We start from the raw sequence: 18958 nt of genomic DNA on the forward strand, positions 1-18958 counted from the left end.
AATACAAGTTCAGAAAGAATGGGAAAAATGACATTTCTTAGGGGTTTTTTCTCACAACTCAACAGCTTTGTAGATTTGACTCCTTGTCACTTTAATTCTTACACATATACCCATTCTTAGCATCTCCTGAAACAGATTAAAATAAAGTGAAACTGAGACTTCCCCCCCAACTCTTTTATAAAAGTCTTTTTTTCCTGGCTAAATGGGTAGTTCTAAAGAAGAAAATCTGAAAAATATATCAGTGAATATCGAATTTTCATATTTATTTATTTTTATTTATTTGACAGAAAGAGGGGTCACAAGTTGGCAGACAGAGACAGGGGGGGAAGCAGGCTCCCTGCTAAGCAGAGAGCCCGATGCAAAGCTCGATCCCAGGACCCTGAGATCATGACCTGAGCTGAAGGCAGAGGCTTAACCCACTGAGCCACCCAGGTGCCCCTAGAATTTTCATATTTAATATGAAATATTAATATATTTAATATGCCTGGGTGGCTCAGTGGGTTAAAGCCTCTGCTTTCGGCTCAGATCATGATCTCGGGGTCCTGGGATCGAGCCCCGCATCGGGCTCTCTGCTCAGTGGAGAGCCTGCTTCTCCCCCTCTCTCTGTCTGCCTCTCTGCCTACTTGTGATCTCTGTCTGTCAAATAAATAAATAAAATATTTTAAAAAAAGAAAAAAAGAAACTTCACTTGCATATTTTCAACCATACCCATACAAACATGTACATCCCTCTGCAGATTAAATTCAGAATTACTGTACTCAATAGGTTCTTGTAGAGAAAGGTATAAAAGACAGTTTTTTTTTCTATTAATGGAATGTCTCACATGAATTTATGAAAAGGCTTACCAAATCCGTACCTTCTTTGTTAAAACTGTAGTTGGTGTTTCTCTATAATTTCACTGTTCCCATAGCCAGTCCTCTATATTCAGGGGTTTGCCACTGTTTGTCATTTCAGAAAGTCTGGAACAGCTCTGTGCAAGTGTTATTATCCTTTCTTGAGCAACTTTCGTGATCGAATTAAGAGTATTAGTAACTTCTACTTCCTTATACATATTTTTTATACACTCTGGTTGTGTTAATTTGCATGTTTGCATCAGATTATTATTAATATACTGACTTTAAACATATCTTTTAGTTTACTACAATTATAGTAGACATGGAAATGCCAGTAATCATCAATTTCCAAATGTACATATTATCCTCCTAATTATTACTGAATATTTCATGCTATTATTGTTATGTTTATCTGGATAGACCATCACTATTAAGTTCTCAGAATTTTTAGTTTCTAAAGTGTCTGGGTAGCTCAGGGGATTAAGCATCTTCCTTTGGCTTAAGTCTATTCCAGAGTCCTGGGATCGAGCCCCAAGTCAGGCACTCTGCTCTGGAACCTGCTTCTCCCTCTCCCTCTGCCTACTGCTCCCCTTGGTTGTGTTCATGCTTTCTGTGAAATAAATAAATAAAATCTTTTTTAAAAAAGAATTTTTAGTTTCCAAATTATTTGGCATTTTATTTTCATGTATCAGTCTCTTGTCTTTATTACTTTGATTATACTTACTCCTGATTGCTTCTTTATATTCTCTGCTTTTATTTCTTTGGGTCGCTTAGACAATGACACTTCATTAAAACACTTGACTAAAACATAGTCAGAGCAGTAAAGGGTAACATGTTCTTTCGTTTTTACAGAGGTTTAAAACGGGTAATAGTAACATTTTCTTTTCAAAAGTAAATCTACTATGTCTATTTTAAATACCTTTTTCAGGGCACCTAGGTGGCTCAGTTGGTTAAGTGTCTGCCTTCGGCTCAGGTCATCATCTCAGAGTTGTGGAATCGAGCCCTGCATCAGACTCCCTACTCAGTGGGGAATCTGCTTCTCCCCCTGTCCTCCCACTTGTGCATTTGCGCTGTCTCTCTCTTTCTTAAGTAAATCAATAAAATATTTAAAAGATAATATATTTTTTATTTTCTTGAATGCTCACTTGGAGAAAAGAAAAACTCTAGTCAGTCCAAAGTTTTGTCGGATGTTTTACTAATTAAAAAAATACTTTTTCTTAAAGAATGTGTGGCATTTTAAATTATGTTTAAAGATTTTATTTATTTGAGAGAGAGAATGAGCGGTGGAGAAAAGAAGAGAGAGGAGAAGGAGAAAAGTGCAACAGTGTGATAGAGAAGGCACTGAGACTTGTGGCAAAAAGACTCCTTCCTCCCCTCAAATGAAATAGCACTAAAAGGAAAGCAGAAATCGGGAGAAAAAAAATGAAGGGGACAATAAAGTGCTTATTCTGGAGGGGTACTTCTGACCATAATTCTCTTCTTGTCTTCCTTTTTCTTTTTTTGTAGGTATTCCTTTGTCATTTTTCATGTATATATTGAATCCTGATCATAACTGTATGATGGTCGATACCATTGAGGAGTGGTAAGTATCAAATAATGATTTTGCTACTGCTGTTATTTACAGTACTGTATTGACTTTTTTTCAACCCACTATCGATAATTTAATTTGTAACTGACTTATAAATAATTGGGCAATAAAAAAGATATGTGAAAAATATGTATTTTTTTCACACATTGGAGGAATACTTTTAAAGTATCTTTTGCAGTAAATATTTATTGGGTACTTATTTTATGAGGATCTCTGATGCTGGAGATCAAAAGACGGATAAATTATAGTCCAGTGGAGAATTTGACCCATACAAAATTGACCTTAATTTAGCATAAGTATTCAGTTTTTGAATAACTAAATTGGAAAGTCAAGCCAATATGTAGATATTGCTTAGAACATTTGTGTTATTTGAGGTTTGAAATTACCTTTGAACTAGTACTTAAACAATAAGAAACTTAGTTATTTTAAAGCCAGATTTTTTGCATTGCTTTTTTTTTTTTTTTTTTTTTTTTTAAGATTTTATTTATTTTATTTGACAGAGAGAGATCACAAGCAGGCAGAGAGGCAGGCAGAGACAGAGGGGGAAGCAGGCTCCCCGCTGAGCAGAGAGCCCGATGCGGGGCTCGATCCCAGGACTCTGAGATCATGACCTGAGCCGAAGGCAGCGGCTCAATCCACTGAGCCACCCAGGCGCCCCGCATTGCTTTATTTTTAATCAAAAGTAGTATTGTGTGGGGGCGCCTGGGTGGCTCAGTAGGTTAAGCCACTGCCTTCGGCTCAGGTCATGATCTCGGGGTCCTGGGATCGAGTCCCACATCGGGCTCTCTGCTCTGGCAGGGAGCCTGCTTCCTCCTCTCTCTCTCTGCCTGCCTCTCCGTCTACTTGTGATTTCTGTCAAATAAATAAATAAAAAAAAGTAGTATTGTGTGCATGTTATATTTGTGTTAATAAAACCATAAAACTACCCAAAAAATGGAATTGTTACATTTGGTCACCCATCTGTTAATCAGATGGGTTTTAAATTATATTTGCTTGATTCTAAAAAAAAAACCACCTCAGAGGATGGAAATTAGATTAACTGTTGACATTTAAAAAATAAAAGTGCCATTATCATAGAAGTACTCTAAGGAAATAAGTTTTCTAGTAAGGCTCTTTAACTTGTGAAGCTGTCAAACTTTTATGACATCAACTTGCATACATGGTACTATTTCTTGCATAGGCCTCTATGTAGAGCCACAGAAAGAATGTAAACAAATAGAACCTGAAAGTGGTAGAAAGAGGGATAGGTATAGGAGGAAGCAAAACATTTTATAGTTTACAATACAGCTTTAGGTCTTAGTGAAACACAGATGAGAAGAGTAACATTAGAGCACACATTTAGTGAGTGACAGAATCAAGACAAGAAACCATGTTTGCTGATTTCTTATATAGAGTGCTTTCTTAATTGTATCATAAATACTTAGAAAAGATTCTTTTTCAAGCTGATTTCATAAAGACAATTTGGTAGGAAAGTGAGAAGTTGGATTGTTAAGTCACAGGAGTTTTTAACTGTAGCTAGGTGAGCCTCAGCTACTTGTAACTGGGCCTGAGAATTTAAGGTGTTTTTCTGTGAATGTTTTAACTAATTGCTGTGATCAGTTCCTGACTTTTTTGCATTTGGGGAAAAAATTGCTTGTTCAATCTTAGCAAAGTCTTCAAAACAAATCTGAGAGCTTTTCTTAGTTTTTTTTCTTTTTAAAAAAAAATTTTTTTATAAACATATAATGTATTATTAGCCCCAGGGGTACAGGTCTGTGAATCACCAGGTTTACACACTTCACAGCACTTACCATAGCACATACCCTCCCCAATGTCCATAACCCCACCACCCTCTCCCTATCCTCCTCCCCTGGTCACCCTCAGTTTGTTTTGTGACAATAAGAGTCTCTTATGGTTTGTCTCCCTCCCGATCCCATCTTGTTTCATTTATTCTTTCCCTACCCCCCAAACCCCCCAGGTTGCATCTCCACTTCCTCATATCAGGGAGATCATATGATAGTTGTCTTTCTCTGATTGGTTTATTTCGCTAAGCATAATACCCTCTAGTTCCATCCGTGTTGTGTTGTCGCAAATGGCAAGATTTCATTCTTTTGATGGCTGCATAGTATTCCATTGTGTATATATACCACATCTTCTTGATCCATTCATCTGTTGATGGACATCTAGGTTCTTTCCATAGTTTGGCTATTGTGGACATTGCTGCTATAAACGTTCAGGTACACGTGCCCCTTTGGATCACTACATCTGTATCTTTAGGGTAAATACCTAGTGATTGCTAGGTTGTAAGGTAGCTCTATTTTAAACTTTTTGAGGAACCTCTATGCTCTTTTCCAGAGTGATTGCACCAGCTTGCATTCACACCAACAGTGTAGGAGGGTTCCCCTTTCTCTGCATCCTCACCAGCATCTGTCATTTCCTGACTTGTTAATTTTAGCCATTCTGACCTGTGTGAGGTGGTATCTCATTGTGGTTTTGATTTGTGTTTCCCTGATGCCAAGTGACGTGTGGAGCACTTTTTCATGTGTCTTAGCTATCTGGATGTCTTCTTTACAGATATGTATGTTTATGTCCTCTGCCCATTTCTTGATTGGATTATTTGTTCTTTGGGTGTTGAGTTTGCTAAGCTCTTTATAGATTTTGGATATTAGCCTTTTATCTGATATGTCGTTTGCAAATGTCTTCTCCCATTCTGTCAATTATCTTTTAGTTTTGTTGACTGTTTCCTTTGCTGTGCAAAAACTTTTGATCTTGATGAAGTCCCAGTAGTTCCTTTTTGCCCTTGCTTCCCTTGCCTTTGGTGATGTTCCTAGGAAGAAGTTGCTGCAGCTGAGGTCAAAGAGGTTGCTGCCTGTGTTCTCCTCAAGGATTTTGATGGATTCCTTTCTCACATTGAGGTCCTTCATCCATTTTGAGTCTATTTTTGTGTGTGGTGTGAGGAAATGGTCTAGAGCTTTTCTTAATTTTATTTGATAATTCTCAGATTTTTTTTTGTCAACATTTCATAATACATTTATTACATTCACCCCCAGGTAGTAAGATTTTATTCTTCCCTAGTAGTCCAAATTGGTATAATTTTACTATAAATCTCTGAGAGTTTAGCTAAATAGTTCATTTTAATGTATGACATTTTTCTTTTGATACAGTATATCTTTCTAGAGAAGTGTTTGATATGGGCACTGGTTTTCAGAAGCACACAGGTTCTACTTGTCTAAATCTTCTACGTCTCAGTAAAACAAGTATCAAGCTATTCTCTTGGGAATTATGTTGGCTTTTTTCTTTTCTTTCTTTTTTTTTTAAGATTATTCATTTATTTATTTGACAGAGAGAGAGATCACAAGTAGGCAGAGAGGCAGGCAGAGGGAGAGAGAGGAGGTAGCAGGCTCCCCGCTGAGCAGAGAGCCCGATGCAGGACTGGATCCCAGGACCCTGAGATCATGACCCGAGTCGAAGGCAGCAGCTCAACCCACTGAGCCACCCAGGCGCCCTTCTTTCTTTTTTTAATCTTCCTCAATATTTGTTGTAGTGAGTCTAGGTAGCTACTGGAATTACTGTGTAGTTACTATAAACCCTTGTGTCTGATTCATAGCAATGGCCCCAAGGGAAGGTAGGACTCAACAGATGGCTCATCTTTTCCAAAAGGATTTGCTGATATTTACATGGTACTCTTTCTAAAAGATTCTGAAATTTGGCTGTGGCAGAATAAACAAGATGACCAGAAAAGAAATAAGATAGTCTTGATGTCCATCTTAAATAAAATTTAAAGTATAATAAAACTACTCCAGCTTCCTTTATTTTAAGTTTTCCATTAATCTTATATGAAGAAGATGGAGATGCTCTAGAAACATCTTTTATTTAATAATTTCTACCTTTTGTGTGTAAGACTAAGGGGCAGGGTTTTTTTTTGTTTGTTTGTTTGTTTGTTTTACATAAGCAATCTCTACACCCAATACTGGGCTCAAACTCACTACCCTGAGATCAAGAGCTGCATGTTCTACCCACTAAGGTGCCCCAGAGGGGCAGTTTTTTTTTTTTTTAAACCAACTTGTGATTATCATTTTTCTATGTTTAGGCATTCCCAGCATCCTTCTCTCCTGCTAAGCCAAACCTCAAGAACTTGAAAAACAGTTAAAGATAGAATTTCCTGAGTCACTACACTGATGAAATTGAACTTTCTTTAAATGTATGTGTTCATGAAGTGTAGAAGCACCTGGGTGGCTCAGTCAGTGGGGTATCCAACTCTTGGTTTAGGCTCAGGTCATCATCTTGGGGTTGTGGGATCAAGCCCTACATAAGGCTCCACGATGACTGTGGAGCCTGCTTGGGATTCTCTCTCTTCCTATCTCCCCACCCCCAACTCATGCCTGCTCTTTCTCTGTCTCAAAACATAAAATAAAACAATAAAAAATAAATTATGTGTTCACAAAGTATTGACATATAAACTTTTGGATACTTATAAATTTATCTAATGGGAAAAGTGTTTCAAATAAGGCTACATAGATGTTGAATCTGAAATCAGAAGAAATCTGATGCTCAGCCAGATGCTGCTACCCAAATTGATAGACAAAAGTTAACAACATTCTGTAAGTGAAACAAAAGAATTACTTAATAGATTTTACTGACAGCAATTTGGGGACATTCTCTGTTCCTTCAACGGATTATAAGCTTCTAGTCCATGAAAAACAATGTACTGTTTAACTTTTCCTCTTCAGTAACCCCCCCCCCCGCCGCCATTTAACAGACTTTTACTGAATTCCGTGTGTAGTTAGGTGTTCATTATGCTGTATGTTTTTTTGGGTATGAGCTTTTTTTCTTCTCATGACATAGATCACTATCTTTTTTTTTTTTTTTTTAAAGATTTTATCTATTTATTTGTCAGAGAGAGAGAGAGAGCAAGAGCGAGCACAGGCAGAGTGGCAGGCAGAGTCAGAGGGAGAAGCAGGCTCCCTGCGGAGCAAGGAGCCCGATGTGGGACTCGATCCCAGGACGCTGGGATCATGACCTGAGCCGAAGGCAGCTGCTTAACCAACTGAGCCACCCAGGCGTCCCAGATCACTATCTTTTTGATTATGACCTTGCTCTTTATGTTAGTTCAGCCTCATCTATTGGAGAGCTTTGAAAATTCTCCAGTATTTCTATTTTTTTTCTGAGTGTTCTATTTGTTTATTATGGCATCAGAAGGAATAACCCCTTCCAGTTTTCTGTCACCACCCCATTCCTTTGCATGTGTCTGGACCTTTCTACTCTTGGTCTCCTCAGTATAATGCTTCATTTCCACTTGAAAACTCATTACCAGAAAGCAATACTGGCCACTGTGTTAGGTTGCGGACACACTCTTTAACACCACCCCCCTTTTTTTTTTCCTAAATGCCCTTTGTGGAGCCCAGCTCTGGGCTTAAACTACAACCCCAAGATCAAGAACTGTGCTGAGATCAGGAGTCAGATGCTCAATTGACTGAGCCACCCAGGCGCCCCTTTTTACCTTTTTGACTGCAGTCTCTTTATATGCTTCCATTCCATCTTTGCTGTTGTGTTTTTTAGCTTCATTGTAATCTGTTTCTCTCTCTTTTTTTTAATTTAATTTAATTTTGTGTGTATGTGTTCCAAAATTCATTGTTTATGCATCACACCCAGTGCTCCATACAATATGTGTCTACTTGCTTTTAGGTATACATATGCAAGAGCTTCTCTGGGGTAATGGTTTCTAGAGATGTGGGTTTTAAAATTTGCTGTTTCCACCCTAACTGCTGTGTATGCAATCCAGTTCAAACACCAACCACTAGAGCCTGGGTAGCTTAGTTAGTTAAGCATCTGAGTCTTGATTTTGGCTTAGGTCGTGATCTCAGGGTAGTGAGATTATGCCCCATGTCGGGCTCTGCCCAGGGCCTGGAGCCTGCTTGGGATTCCCTCTCTCTTTCCCCCTCTGCTCCTACCTCCCTTCTTTCTCTCATTGTCTCTCTCATTCACTGTCTCTAACTCCTTCTCTAAACACACATACACACACAAAACCCTAATCACCTGGGCTTAGTGGCAAATGTCACAAGTTAAGAGCTTAGTGTGCCCTTACTTCAGATGCCAATCACAAGTGGGTTCCCCAAGCCTTTCACACTTGTGACCAAGTTAAAAATTCAAGAGTTCCCACAAACCCTTCAGTTTCAGTAATTCACTAGAACAATACACAGAACTCAGGAAAGCACTGTACTTAAAATTGCAGATCATTACAGGGACATACATAGAATGGGGTCTGGGAGGTTCCTGAACACAGAGCTTCCATGTCCTCTTTCCATGGAGTCTAGAAACATCACCCTTCCAGCACATCAGTGTGTTCACCAATCAATAAGCATCCTTGAGCTTTAGTGTATAGTGTTTATTGGGGTTCCATTAAGAGGCACAATTAATTAAATCATTGGACATATAACAACTCATTCTGCTGCCCTTTTCCCAGGTGGAGCAACTGAAAGTCCCAACCCTCTGATCACATACATGGTCTTTCTGGTGATCAGCCCCCATTCTGAAGCTATGTAGGGGCCTACCATGAGTCTCCTTTTATCATAACAAAATCAGTTCTTTCAGGAAATTCCAAGGGTTTTTGAAGCTCTTTGCACAGGACAAAACCAAATGTATTCTTTATACAGGTTCCCTTTCATCACCCTTCAAATTTAAGACGTAAAGAACTTTTGTTAATGAGGATTACGTCTATTAATGTTTACTGTACCACATTAAAATCAAGACATTTTTAACATATTAATTTTTCATTTAGAAATAACACAGTCATCACATGTTGATATAAGTAATATTTCAATGAAGAATAACTCTTTCCCAAAGTAGAGTGCTGTTGTTTTCCATTATTGCAAATCAGGCTTAATAGAAGTCAGGTGAATTCTCATACCTGCTTCTGCATTTAGTCTTCCAGAGTTTTTGTTGTTTTGGTTGGAGAATATGAAGAAATATGACCTCACAGATGATAGTTGTAAAGAGGACCTTGCTGAAACCTTGAAATATTCTTGGGGATCCTCAGAAGTTTTTGGATCACACTTTGTGAATTGATGCTTGATATCTAGAGAATGGAGTTGTTAGGTCAGAAGGTAATGCACATCTTCAAGCTTACAAGATAATGCCCAATTTTATTCTAAAGTGACTGTACCAGCTTACACAATCACCAGAAATATATGAGAATTCTAGTTGTTCTGCACCTTTTGTAGCATTTGATATTGTCAGGACTTTAATATTTTCTGATCTGCAAGGTATGGAAAAAATATACTTTATTGTAGTTTTAAAATTTTGTGTTTTTGTTTTCCATGTGGCTAGGTACTCTTTAAATATAGATTCCCCACTGATTTGAAATATCAATATTAGCATCTTCAAAATCCTGGGGATTTTTTGGTGTTTTTTCTGCCTGTGATGTTCCATTGTTTTGTTTTGTTTTGTTTTTGTCTCAGTAACTATAGTGTTAAGTTGCCTATTACTTACTATCCTCTTTCTTAGTAATAAAACCTAAATTTAATTGAGTGATTGTATACCCAGCTAATTAAAATTGCTGTAATTATCAAATAAATTATAATATTTAATAGTGCCAGTTTCTGTCCTCTAGTTACTGTCTCAAATTTCCTTGATTGTTTTCTTTTTCCATATATCCTTTAGTATTATTTTTGTCAACCTAAGGATTGAATCAACTTGAAGGACTTAACGTAGAAAGATTTTGCATATTCACAATAATAAGAACTCCTCCTCAAGAATAAATTATGCATGTTCCATCGTTAAGCAAATCCTTTATGTCCCTCAGTATTTTAGAAGTCTTCCTATCAGCCAGGCAATTTCTTAAGTTTATTCTTAGATATTTTATACTTTCTGTTACAATAGTGAGCAGATTATTTTCATTTTTAAGAGCTTATAAATTTGTGAAGATAAAAATTAAGGTAATAAAGACATAAACTGAAAAATCTCTCTCTTCCCCATTCCTAAATCCCCTAGGGTTCCTTTCTCCATAGACAACTAATATTATCTTTTTAAAGATAATTTATTCACATTTAGCAAAACACTCTTATTCTTCTACTTTATTATGGAAATTTCTAACATATATGAAAATAGAATACTATAATGAAGCCCATTTTCAAGGTTCAGCAGTTAGAAACTGGGTAATTTTAAAGCATACAAGTCAGGTATTATATCACTCTTTTTTTAGAGTGCGTGTATATGTGTGTTAAGTCAACTAGTGATTTTAAATCAACTTTATTGAGAATGCAACCTAGGAAAAAGCTATAAAATATATGAAGAAGGGGTTAAGAAACATGAATAAAGTAGAAACTTGAACGTAGATAATTAGAAGTTCTAAGGAAATAAAACAATGCCACAACAATATTCAAAGATAAATTTGCCGAGAATTTCACATAAATGTTACAGTTACCAAACCTTAAATACAAGAAGTCCCTGATATACTTATACTAGAATGTTATAATGAAAATGCAGAATACCAGGGACAAAGATTTTTTAAAGTTGTCAGAGAAAAAAGCTTTACTTATGAGTGACAGATTGGAGGTGATTTCTTAATAAGAGCAGTGGATGGTAGTAAGTAGTGGGATAATATCTTAAGAATGCTGAGAGAAAATGGCAATCAGTCTAGAATTCTATACCCAGGAAAATTTAACCTGATACAGCAGGTCTTTAAAAAAAAAATAGAATTTGTCATTAAGTTGTAAAGATTTAAAACATTCCCTCTAAGTCCAGGGTAAAGACCAAGGCACCTGATATTATCATTTATATTTGACATATGTTAGAACTTGCAGCCTGCCCAGCATGGCAGGCATAAGAAATAAATGGTGTAGTAATTGGAAAAAAAAGAAGTAAACATAAAATCGTTAATATATGCCCTTCATCAATCAGAGAGGTTGTAGTTGTTTATGAAGACACATTATTAGAATTAATAGGAGCTTAACAAGGTTATTATGTAGTCAATGCATAGAAACAAGTTTCACTGAAGGTCATTTTACCTAATAGTTAAGGGCATTCGCTCTGATGCCAGACTGCCTTGCTTTGAATTTCAGATTCAACAAACACTTCCTAGCTATGTATCTTTGAGCACATTATTTAACTTAAACCTTTTCCCATAATTTATAATAAAGGTATCTTATAGGGATATAATGATTAGATGGGTCAATATATATCTAAAGCACTTAGATAAGTGTCTGATTCCTAATAAGTGTTACCAGATTAATGTTAGTCATTATTATCATCCTGAATGCCATTTTAAACATTAGCAGTGAATAAATAAAACTTTTTAAAAAGATAACGTGTAGTAATTCTAAAATTATGAAGAACTTAGAATAAACTCTTTGAAACATATTAGACCCTCATGGAAAAAATAAGGCTTTACTGAAAGATATTAAAGACATGCATAAGTGGGGAGATAGCCCATGTTTAAGACAGGAAGACTAGTAAAATGATGTCCTTGATCAGTGGTAGAGTCAGTGAATTTTCAATTAAAGCCTAAGCAAGATTTCTTATTAGACATTTTAAAATATGTATGTAAAAGCAAAGATGATTCAGAAGAACAAGATTTGTTTTTTCTTTTCTTTTGGTTTTGTCCAAACATATATCAATTACTCTGTGGTATGGTGTTGGTGCAGGAATACAGAAAAACATCAACCAGTAAAACAAATCAGAGAGCCTAGAATTCATGCATATATTGAAAGTTGATTTATGTTAAAGATATCATAGATAAACAGGGAAAAAATTTTCAAGTAAATGCTAGCATGATTTGATACTGATATGGAAAAATTGAGCCCTTCTTACTTACCTCAGACCAAAATGAATTTCAGGTGATTTAAAGACTTAAAAGTAAAAAACAAAACTATACAACTTTTAGAAGAGAATAGAGAAGATTATATAAACCTTGGGGAAGATAATTTCTTAAATTTGATCAAAACCAAAAATAAATCTAAAGGAAAAGTTCATAATTTCAACTACATTAAATATTTTTGTTCAAAAAAGTAAAAAAATAAGTTCAAAAAAGAGGGAAAGTTATTTGCAACAAGTATGATTGGTGAAGAGCTAGGATCTGAAAAAAATTTTTGCAAATCTATAGAATAAATAGCTTCATAGAAAAGTGGGTTAAAAACTTGAACAGGATATCACAAGTTTGAGAAAACAAATGACCAATAAATATACTCAGTATCATCAAAAATCAAATAGATGCAAAATAACCATAGTGAGATAGCATTGACAGATACCAGATTGGCAGATACTAGTCTGCTAGTATCAAATGAAGTGAGGATATGGTACAACTAGAACTCTTCACACACTGCTGGTAATAGAATAAAAAGTATAATAATAGAATGAGAAATTAAACTACGCAAAAACTAAAATTTTGCTATGGAAAACAAATGCCATAAATAAGACAAAAATATTGTAACACTTATTATGACAAAAACTAATTTCTCTGTACACAGAGTCCTTACAAATCATTTAAAAACCTGTAAAAAGAAAAAATGGAGAAAAAGATAGGAATGAGTGATAGGAAAAAAATAACCTCGCTAGTAATGAAAGAAATGCAAATTAAAACCACAAGATTCTCCTTTTGTTGTTGTCTAAAATTAGCTTGATAAAATACTAAAAAAAAAATTGAAGAGAATATTCTCTTATTTCCCTTATATAAGTAAAAATTAATTAATAATAAAAGCCAAATAAAGTTGAATTATTAAAAGACTGAGAAAGCACCACCTGAAGTCAGGATTATGAAGTCACAAAAGTCAGGGGAAAAGTATTATTTCAGGAACAGATTAGTCAACAGTATTGAAGGTAGAAAGGCCAAGTAAGTTATGAGCCAGAAGTGTACTTAAATTGAGATACTGATGTGAAAAATCACCAGTGACTGAAGATCGCTATTGAGGTGGAGTTGGAAATAGAAATAGATTGAGAAAGGAGTGGGAGTTGATGTAAGTAAGGACAAATGTGATCTAGCAGATTTTCCTTTGTTTTTATTTTATTTTTATTTTTAAAGATTTTATTTATTTATTTAAGAGAGAGAGAGAGCACAAGTGGGGTGAGGGGCAGAGGGAGAGGGAGAAGCAGACTCCCCACTGAGCAAAGAGCCCAGTGGGGGCTTTATCCCCGGTCCCTGGGATCATGACATAGCTGAAGATGGACACTTAACTGACTCAACCACCCAGATCCCCTTCTCCTTTGTTTTAAAAATGATCAGGTTTGAACTTGTTTAAATGCTTTTGGGCAGAGAAGCAAAGTGAGTCGGGATGAAATTCACAATTCATTGGAGAGATAATAGGAGAAAGAGTCTTGAAACAGAAATCATGAAACTTAGTTTTTATTGTCCCAAATCTTTGATATTTAGTTGTTATTTGATATTTACTTCATCTCTAATGGGTTGGTGTACTTTTCTATAAAGGGTTAGATAGTAAACATTTTAGTCTTTGTAGGCCATAGGGTCTCTTGTCACATTTACTCAGCTATGGTTTTTAATAGTAAAGCAGCTGTAGACGATAGATAGATTGAGGCTGTGTCCCAGTAAAACTTAATTCAAACTTAGATTTGAATTTCATGTAATTTTTAAGTGACATGAAACACTATTCTTGATTTTTTGTCATTTAGCTTGTAGTCCCTATGAAAACTAAGAGTAGGCTATAATTTGCCAATCCCTGATCTGTAAAATGAAAAATAGGGCAAAAATATATTTCATCTCTGCACTGTGTAGTTATAACTGAGGGATTCTTGGCTTAATTCCACTAAGTGTATATGTAGTTTATCATATGTATGATCTGATTTAACCTTTTGTTTATCAGAAATAATTCTTAGTCTGAACCCTTTAGCATTCTACAGAAGAACTCAGAATTTACTTTTGTGACTAAAGTTCTGAGAATGTTGCTTATTCATCATTTATTTATTCATCGGGAACTCTGTCCTGAGACTACTAGAAGAGGAATGAACGATCTTTGCTGATGATCATTACGTATCGTCATTACAGTAATTACTGTAATATTCTAAAATAGACTTTTTTCAAGTATATTTTGGGATGGAAAATGAATAGAAAATCAGTATTTGGCACAAATAAAAGGTAATTGTAAAAATAAGTTAGAATAGAGCAGTATTATTTGCCAGAAAATTCTGAAACTAAGGCATTTTTTGTTGTTAAAGAGAGATCAACAAACTTTCAAAGATTTTAAAGTTAATAACAAGCTGACTCATATAAAAAGTTTGAAGGAGAACTGAAAAAAACTTTCTCATTAATGCTTTGTGTATCTGGAATTCTCCGTTAATTTATGTTAGGAAACCTTTTCATAAGTGATAGCAGTTAAAACTTATTAAAGAAACTCTAGGGCTTGAAGTTTTTCAGTTGAAATACCTAATTCTCTTATTAAGACTCCTATAGTAATCAGATAAAAGACTTTGGGGTTTATTCAGTAATCTCTAATCTTCCAAGCATTTCAAGTCCTCAGCGTTTGGTGATGGTCTTAGGAAACCCAGTACAAATATTATAGAGAGCACAAGCAGGGGAGCAACAGGCAGAGAGAGAGGAAAAAGAAGGCTCCTCACTGAGCAGGGAACCCGATGCAGGGCTAGATCCCAAGGTCCTGGGATCAAACCCTGAGCTGAAGGCAGACACTTAACTGACTGAGCCACCCAGGCTTCCCCAGATATTCTTTTAAAATAGACCTCTGTGGGAGGTATTGATACTATTATTAGTCTCAAAGAAATTAGGCATTTTGCCTGTCATAATATTATTAGTTAATGGTAGAACCAAAATTAGAAACATGATTTTTGCCTTTCTTGCCATCTGCCCCTGTGAAATAAAAGGTATAAAGGCAAGCTAAAGAGGAAAGGAAAAAGATTTGGGAATTTCTGGGAGTGAAATAATGTGAGTCTCGGCCTGAAGGAGAAAACTTGGATGAAGTGTTGGATGAAGAATGAATTTTACTTAGACAAAAAAAATCCTAACAGCCTACTGTTGAAAGGAAGCAGAAATAAGGGAAACAAAGCCATTCTTGTTTTATTCTTGATTTAAAAGGTAGTGCTTCTGATATTTAGCAATTTGCCATAAATTTTTGGTACATACTCATCAAATTATGTTTCTGTCAATTCCTCTTTACGAAACTTTTTAAAAAAATAAGTGAATTTTGAATTTGATAAGATGCTTTTCTGCATCTATTGAGATAATCACTTTTCTTTTTCAGAAGGTTTATGTAGTAAATGAAATGTACATATTTCTATTGCTAAATCTCCCTTGTGTTTCTAGGATGTACTCTGCTTATTTATGATACATTAATATCATTTTTATTTTCATAATCCATTTGTAACTACTCATTTAATTTCTTCTTAATAGTATTAAGATGATGAATTCTTTCAATTCCTTCTTGAATCACTTTTAGTAAGTTTTTCTTAGAATTTTTTGTATAGTACTTTTTTTTATTCATTTAGAGAGAGAGTGAGCACAAGCAGGGGCGAGGACAGAGGGAGAGAAAATTTCAGGCAGACATTGTGCTGAGCAATGGAGCTTAACTGAGGCCTGGATCTCACAATCTTAAGATTATGACCTCACAATCCTGAGATTATGACCAGAACTGAAATCAAGAGTCAGATGCTTAACTGACTAAGCCACCCAGGCGCCCCTTGTATAATCCTTAAATGTATTAGCTTAAATCTGCTCATAATATACAAGTCCTATATGAAAGATGTTTTAGTTGTTGGGAAACCTTTTTGCTTTTGGTTTGTTTGATCTTCTTTCATTCATTCATTCAAGTATCTGTTAAGAACTTAATATGTGCTGTGCCCTGTGCATTAACTATTCCTGAAATTTTTAAAATTGATTTTTCTCTTTCTTTTTTTTATTATGCTGTATTAGTCACCATAAAGTACATCATTAATTTTTGATGTTGTGTTCCATGATTCATTATTTGCATATAACACCCTATGCTCATTCCAGCACGTGCCCTCCTTAATACCCATCACCAGGCTAACCCATGCCCCCACTCTCCTCCCCTCTGAAATCCTCAGCTTGTTTCCTGGAGTCCATAGTGTCTCATGGTTTGTATCCCCTTCTGATTTCCCCCCATTCAGTTTTCCCTTTCTTCTCCTAATGTCCTCCATACTATTCCTTATGTTCCACATATGAGTGAAACCATATGATAATTGCTTTTCTCTGCTTGACTTGTTTCACTTAGCATAATCTCCTCCAGTTCCACCCATGTTGATGCAAATAGTGGGTATTCATCCTTTCAGACGACTGAGTAATATTCCATTTGTGCATATGAACCACATCTTTTTTATCTGTTCATCTGTTGAAGGGCATCTCTCCTCCTTCCACAGTTTAGCTGTTGTGTACATTCCTGCTATGAACATTGGGGTGCATGTGTGCCTTCTTTTCACTATATCTGTATCCTTGGAGTAAATAACCCAATAGTGCACTTGCTGGGTCATGAGGGTAGCTCTATTTTTAACTTTCTGAGGAACCTCCATACTGTTTTCCAAAGTGTGGTAGCAACTTGCATTTCCACCAACAGTGTAAGAGAGTTCCCCTTTCCCCACATGCTCTCCAACATTTGTTGTTTCCTTGCCTTATTAATTTTTGCCATTCTAACTGGTGTAAGGAGGTATCTCAGTGTGGTTTTGATTTTGATTTCCCTGATGGCTAATGATTCTCTTTCTACTGCTCACCTAGAATAACCCAGGACCTAATAGGACAGCCTCAGCATGAATAGTCAGAATTCAGACTTCCTGATTTTATTTTTACATATATAAAAATAAGTGATATATGTAAATACATGGACAGTGGTTATAGAACTATTGTATATATTCTGCAGTATGTAATAGAAAAAATTTTTCATATGTATATAAAGATAGTATAAATATAATGGTTATGGAATTGTGATATATGAATGAATGAATATATGGATTTGTTACTACTTTAACATGGCTGTTTGGTTTGGCTGAAGTTTAAAAGTATTATTCCTACTTGAAAAATTGCTGGGTGCAACTTATTTAATAAAAAACATTGAATACCATTGTGCCCTGAATATTCATCTTTCATCATAGTTTTTAACTTAACTACCTTGAGGGGCATTTGTCTAGCTCACTCAGTAGAGTATGTGACTGTTGATCTCAGGGTTATGAGCTCAAGTCCCATGGTGGGAATAGGGCTTACTTTAAAAAAAAAAAAAAAAAGACTTTCTAACTTACTCTGTGGCTAAGTATTATTCTAAGCACTAAGGAACAAAATCAGTGAATTTCAGAGATCTACTTTATTAATAAATTCTATTAGAGGAATATTTTATAAGAAACCACAGAGCTGAGATAGTATTCATCTTTACTGAAAATAGAATTTAACTGTAGCTAAAGGCAATATTGAGTATTGTTGCAGTACTTGGCTCTTATTTAACTGATAGTATACTTAACTGAAGAGGGTTTTGGGGGTTTTTTTGGTAATTTAAGTTATTAAATAAGCTATACTTCCCTTCCAACACAGGGCTCAAACTCACAACCCAAAGATCAAGAGTCATGTGCTCTACCAACTGAGCCAGCCAGGCACCGTGGCTCAAGCTAGTATATCTGAAGGGTATTCTTGTTAGGAGGCAACACTACTAGTGTCTATTATTGACACTGGATGAGAAAAAGTCTGATTTTCTTATATTTCTAGAGGTCTCTGTCCTCTTTTTCCATTTCTTATTCTGATCCATGTTTGAATGGGAGGTTGTAAGATTGTCTTTCATAAATGATGAAGTGGAGATTGAAGGCAAGATCTTTTGTGAACTTTCTGTAGAATCTTCTCCTTTGTGATCCATCTATAGAATTTTGGCAGCTGTTAATGTAGATTATGATCTACGTTTGAACCAAACAGTTGATAGCTGTCAGGAGGCCTGTGAACCATATTATGAAATGGTATGAAAGATCCATGTCTACATATATTTCTCTGTGTGTAGGCTCCATAACTCTCCTTCAATACCTAGTATGAGTTCTACTTGAAAGGTTAAGAATTATTGTGTTGGGTGGTGGGGGAGGTAGGGCTGGAGAGAGAAAGGAGGAGGAAAGAAAAGAAATCTGTTACTAGTATGATAATATATTAGGTCTTAATCCATTTAGAGTGATGCTGTGGAACAATAGCCAGTGGGGTTACGGGTGACTGCTTAGGCAATTGTGGGATAGTCATGCAGTAGTTAGTTTATAACTTTAGTAAGTTTCTTCCGAGGCAGAGATTCTGATTTAGAGAATATCATTTATTCACAGAAATGTGTCAGCAAAATACTTCAAAAAATAGACTGTTTGCCAAGAATTTTACCAAATGTGAACAAAAATTGGAAGTTATTAAGCTTTTTAGGAACACAGACTTTTGGTTTATCCAATTATAGTTACATAAATTACATAGAAAAGAACTATTAGAAACTATAAAATAAATATTCAAAAAATTACAGAAAAGCTAAAGTCATTAGTTCATTTTTTATTTTCGGTAACCTGGCAAATTGAGATTGGAATCGGTTGTGAATGTGACCAATAATATATATTTAATTCCATGTAAGAATTTTTAAACTTTTTACTGCCA

The 18958-nt window shown here is 35.5% G+C and overlaps 1 protein-coding gene across 1 annotated transcript in view; it reads left to right on the forward strand.

The window, feature by feature from the left end:
- Window positions 1-2338: 2338 nt before the first annotated feature.
- The window catches only part of TEX15 (testis expressed 15, meiosis and synapsis associated), a 74665-nt gene continuing 58045 nt past the window's right edge, over window positions 2339-18958 (forward strand). Inside the window, exon 1 of the mRNA XM_059156269.1 lies at window positions 2339-2415. The gene's annotated coding sequence lies outside the window, so the exon portion shown is untranslated. The remainder of the gene's footprint in view (window positions 2416-18958) is intronic.

This window comes from Mustela lutreola, chromosome 18 (assembly GCF_030435805.1).
Source record: "Mustela lutreola isolate mMusLut2 chromosome 18, mMusLut2.pri, whole genome shotgun sequence".
Classification (NCBI taxonomy): Eukaryota; Metazoa; Chordata; class Mammalia; order Carnivora; family Mustelidae; genus Mustela; species Mustela lutreola.